A 6,000-nucleotide genomic window follows, 5' to 3' on the forward strand; every position below is an offset into this window, starting at 1 on the left:
TCTGCGAGTCCTTTAGGTGCCTTTTGGCAAACTCCAAGCAGGACTGCTGCATGAGATGGTTGTCCTTCTGGAATGTTCTCCCATCTCCACAGTGGAACTATGGAGCTCTGTCAGAGTGACCATCGGGTTCTTGATCACCTTCCTGACCAAGGCCCTTCTCCCCCGATTGCTCAGTTTGGCCCGGCGGCCAGCTCTAGGAAGAGTCTTGGTGGTTCCAAACTTCTTCCTTTTAAGAATGGAGGCTACTGTGTTCTTGGGGACCTTCAATGATGCAGAAATGTTTTGGTACCTTTCAGATCTGTGCATCAACACAATCCTGTCTCGGAGCTCTACCGACAATTCCTTCGACCACATCCTGTTTGGGAGTTTTTGCAAAATAAGTAATTTGAAGGTCCCTGCAATTGATCATCATAAATAACATAAAAAAGTTACAATGAAACTTCCACTGTCAGCAAAGAGCAAGTGTCCTAAGGTCTGCAGTACCCAGAGACACCAGAGTAGGGCACTAGTGTGAGAGAGTGAGAGAGTGAGACCACTTGCTATGTACATCAGAAAACTGAGGAAATGGACAGTCCACACCTTCCATCATTATTATTAGTATGGTCCTGTTGAGGCACGTGTACTGGCTTATGTTTTCATCTTCTGTTTGACAATAATGGGATGGACGAAAGCATCACACCAAATTCCATCAGAGAAATGCCATTTAAGCAAGAAGTGTAAAGTGTTCAGGAACAACAGGCTTATTCTTAAAATGTCTGTAGTCATTGTGTATACAATTTATTTCCAAGTAGGGCACTAACATTTTTAGCACAGTGGATATAAACTGCCATTGACAGTCCTCTATATAAAGGTGTGTTATCTCCATCAGGGAGTTATTTCAGAACACAATGCAGTGGAGTGAAGCTCCATCCGTTACCAGAGATATTCCTTCACTCCTCCAGACCAGCGCTCCTCCTGCCCACATACACCCCTTACATGCCCCAGCTATCACTTCCTGGAGTGATAAAGCATGGAATACCCAAAGAAATAAAGAGCTGGATTGTGCCATGAATGGCCTGTGTGCCGTGGCATTATCTTCACCTTTCCTGGCTCGCCTCCATTGGTGTTTCATTACAATAACTGTCATGCACCATCAGATAAAGCTGGTGATGTGTGTCAATCTGCCATGGAAATCCAATTCCACAAACCTGACCAATCTATCTTACCCTCCCTCTTCTCCCACATACTGAATAGGGAGGACATGCAAAAACAAGAGATTGTCATTGAGGGGAAATTGATATCAGGCGTCTGTCCCAAAAGCCATGGTTTTATGGGCTGTATACTAGTTATTTTTCACTAAACAAGCAAACAGAGAACGAAAGAGCTCCTTTACTTACTTAGTAAACATGGAGGAAGGGAGGGACAGGAAGGGAGGGACGGTCAGACAGACAGACATACAGGAGAGTAGAGTAGAGAATAAGAAGGGAGGGAGAGGAAGGGAGGGACGGTCAGACAGACAGACATACAGGAGAGTAGAGTAGAGAATAAGAAGGGAGGGACAGGAAGGAAGGGACGGTCAGACAGACAGACATACAGGAGAGTACAGTAGAGAATAAGAAGGGAGGGAGAGCATTGGGTGGCAAAAAATAAAATACTGCACTCACATGTCGCAGTGATCTGATTAGAGCCCTCTTCTGCAGCCAAAGCAAATAATCCCTTCCTTATTACCTCAGCGTGGAGGAGTCCCTGACAACCCTCCAGTAAACACTGGCCATCTCTAAGGATCTGTTCCTTGTGTGTCCGGGCCTGTTGGGCCTGTCTGTCACGTGGGAGAGGATTCAGTGGATCTTACAACATTGGCCGGTTTCGGGTGACGTGATATACAAACACAAACACACACAAAAACATACACACACCCTTCATTCTTCCATATGTTGCTCATTCAAGGTGAGTCCATTGTATTGCCTATGTTGTCATAAAACATTTGTGATCACAATGGAAAAACTACAAGGTGAAACGCCACTTTAACCTATGGCCATGGAAATCAACCTAGAGCTGGGGGATTCATTGGTATCTGTCCTCATTCTGTAGTGTTGGTACAAACTCCTGTAACAGCTGTCAAACCTCCATAAGATAATGTTAATTTAGTAATATTGCTGTTAATGATATTATTCCACTGTATTAAACAACCTGGAATTTCACAATCTGTTTTATTACAAACAAGGAGACAAAACTGCTTTTATGATTCACCTTTGGAGTTGATGAAAGGTTTCCAAGATATTTTTTCCAGTTGTTAGAAAATGAGCCATCGTTGGAAGAGAGAATAATAAATGTAATTCAAGGCGCCTCCCCTCACGAGGTTAGTAGGAGCCTGAGCACGTCAGGGCCTTTTGTCTTAAAGGTTAACAGAGCCACGATCAGAGTGACGAGCATAGCGGCTCACACTAACACCACTAGTGAGTGACTCACTGGCCAGGTGTGGAACAGAAACAGTGGCAATGATTTGATTCGATTTATTAGGGTCCCTATTAGCCAACGCCAATGGCGACAGTTAGTCTTACTGGGGCCCAACATATAACAAACAATATATTACAGACAAAATACTTCACAATTTCCATACATGTAAAAACATTAACATGTAGTTTGTGTGTGGATCTATCAGGTACACATACATGTCAGTACATACACACAACAAGTAGGTCACATGCCGTGAGGTGTTGCTTTATTTGTTTTTTTAAACCAATGGGTCACATACACATCCGCACGTGCTCACACATGTGCACAGTCAAACACACACACACAGTCATAACACCCGTGACTACCCGCATGTTCCTGTGTCTGGCCTGTAGCCAGAGATTCCCCTGTGCACCACCACACGTCCCACTGCTGGCTGTCCACCTCCCTCCTGCTGCACTGATTGACTTCCTCTTCCACTAAAGGTTGTCTCTAATGTCACCTTCCCTGATGGCGCCCACACAATCATGTTATCAACAGCTTCTCATCCATGTTTTTAACAAACTTACAGGAAGCTCTCGGGGGCTCTCCAGCATGGAGAGGGAATGTCCATCTATCCATCAATCTCTCTTTCTCTCGCTCTCACTCTCTGACACACACCCCCACACGCCTACGAGTACTGTACATGCAGATACACTAAAAGATACATAGCTTGATATGGAGAGCATGACTGAGAGTTAAAGTAGAAACTGAGTAGATTACACAGCAGGTAATTGAACATAAACACCAATCAACTATGTATGAGGGTGATGAATTTGCAAACACTCAGGAACCATTAGGCTGTGTTCACACATCTGCCTGTTCAAAACCCAGCTAAGAGCAGTCCTGTTGAGCCTGTGCTTCAGTTGAGTGACAGCTGTTTGGATCTGTGGCCCTTTAACACAAGGCTTTAAAAATACACTACAAGACCAAAAGTATGTGGACACCTGCTCGTCAAACATCTCATTCCAAAATCATGGGCATTAGTATGGAGTTAGTCCCCCCTTTGCTGCTATAACAGCCTCCACTCTTCTGGGAAGGCTTTCCAGTAGATGTTGGAACATTGCTGTGCGGACTTGCTTCCATTCAGACACAAGAGCTTTAGTGAGGTCAGGCACTGATGGGGTTGAGGTCAGGGCTCTGTGCAGGCCAGTCAAGTTCTTCCACACCGATCTCGATAAACGATTTCTGTATGGACCTCACTTTGTGCACGGGGGCATTATCATGCTGAAACAGGAAAGAGCCTTCCCCAAACTGTTGCCACAAAGTTGGAAGCACAGAATCATCTAGAATGTTATTGTACTGCATGCTGTAGTGTTAAGATTTCCCTTAATTCCCTAGACCATTATCCCTCCTCCACCAAACTTTGCAGTTGGCGCTATGCATTGGGGCAGGTAGTGTTCTCCTGACATTTGCCAATTTCAGATTCGTCCGTCAGACTGCCAGATGGTGAAGCGTGATTCATCACTCCAGAGAACGCGTTTTCACTGCTCCAGAGTCCAATGGCGTCGAGCTTTACACCACTCCAGCCGTCGCTTGGCATTGTGCATGGTGATCTTAGGCTTATGTGCGGCTGCTTGGCCATGGAAACCCATTTCATGAAGCTCCCGACAAACAGTTATTGTGCTGACATTGCTTCCAAAGACAGTTTGGAACTAGATAGTGAGTGTTGCAACCGAGGACAGATGTTTTATAAGTGCTACGCTCTTCAGCACTCGGCAGTACCGTTCTGTGAGCTTGTGTGGCTTACCACTTCGCGGCTGATCCGTTGTTGCTCCTAGACCTTTCCAGTTCACAATAACAGCACTTACAGTTGAACGGGCAGCTCTAGCAGGTCAGAAATTTGACGAACTGACTTGTGACAATCTATGACAGTGCCACATTGAAAGTCACTGAGCTCTTCAGGAAAGCCATTCTACTGCCAATGTTTGTTTTTGGAGATTGCATGGCTGTGTACTTTATTTTATACACGTCAGCAACGGTGTATAAAATTTGAAGAGGTGTCCACATACTTTTGTATATATAGTGTACATCCCTGTGCATATTGGGGCTGATTCCGACCCGAGTTAAGTGTTCGTAAATGGAGCGTAATTCCCTTTTTGTGCACTGTTTTCTCTAGGCGTATTCTGACCTTGAACTTAATTATGAATGAGAATAGCATGCTATTCGCCCACTATTCATCCGGGATGGAGATCTAAGAACTAAAGGTGTGGCGGAGGTGTGTCAAGGTCAGCCATATTCTAACCTTGTGTTGCGATACTGTATTTAGAGGTAGGTGAAGGAGTCAAGCGCAGGAGAGCAGAGATGTCCAAGTAGCGTCTTTTAATAGCCAAGTCCACAACAATAGGGTCAGGTACAATACCAAATAAACGCCCACGACAAAAGAGAACACAGTTACTCACGGAAGGAGGAAAAACAACGCTCCTTAAACTTATACACAATCGGTATACACGTGAAAATAACTGAGGCACAACCTCAACTAGCAACTGACACCAATAATCCCGCACAAACCTAAGCAGGCAACAGGGGTAATTATACACACAGAAATTAAAGCAAATGAAACCAGGTGTGAAAGAACCAAAGACAAAACAAACGGAAAAGGAAAAATGGATCTGTGATGGCTAGTAGGCCGGCGACGCCGACCGCCGAGCATTGCCTGAACAGGGAGAGGAACCACCTTCAGTGGAAGTCATGACACCTTGACTTAATTCCCTCATAATCCCACCACCTTTATGTGCGAGAAACCTTGAATAAGGTCGAGCGAACCTACCGGTTCCATGTGGAAAAAGAGTCTACTTCATTTTTCCTGATAGAAATAACAGCATTCTACATGCACTGTAATTTATACATTTATAAGAGCTATTGATAAGAGCTAGGTGAATGAGTAATCTGTTTGGAAGCGGGGATTGTAAATACACAATTGTTTTTATGAGCCCTGGAGGCGTATGTGAAACCAGTCATATGGAAACAAACTGAAAATCATATCAGCATGACAGGTATTACGGCCCCTTTTCCACAGGCAAGTAGGCTATAATTAGCTGTGCAGTTATTCAGATTTTTTATTGTGTGCCCTCAAAATTATGAGACACAAGTTATAGGGATGAACCTGCCGAGTTGATGTATGAGTTGATGTATGTTTTAATTATATGCCCAGGCTTTTCTCTATTTTATTTTACAATTTGTAACATGTTAAATATTAGCTACTATCCAGAGCCACCGTCAGTAATAGGCACACATTTATAACTCTCACTTCAGTGTTAGTTTTCTTCCAATTGTTGCATACATTTAGCCTCATTCCATTCCGTTTACTTTTCATTCCTCTGTCACGTCTGTGTGGATGATCCTGAGGGTCGCTAGCTTTAGTCGATTATATTAGGCTAACATTGGGACTTGTAGTCTATTTGATTCATTATGGAACTCAGACCACACATAAACGTTACAGTGCCTTCAGAAAGTATTCACACCCCTTGACTTTTCCACATGTTGTTGTAGTACAGCCTGAATTTAGAATTGATTAAATGTAGGTTT

Source organism: Salvelinus alpinus, chromosome 5 (genome assembly GCF_045679555.1).
Source record: "Salvelinus alpinus chromosome 5, SLU_Salpinus.1, whole genome shotgun sequence".
NCBI classification, from domain to species: Eukaryota; Metazoa; Chordata; class Actinopteri; order Salmoniformes; family Salmonidae; genus Salvelinus; species Salvelinus alpinus.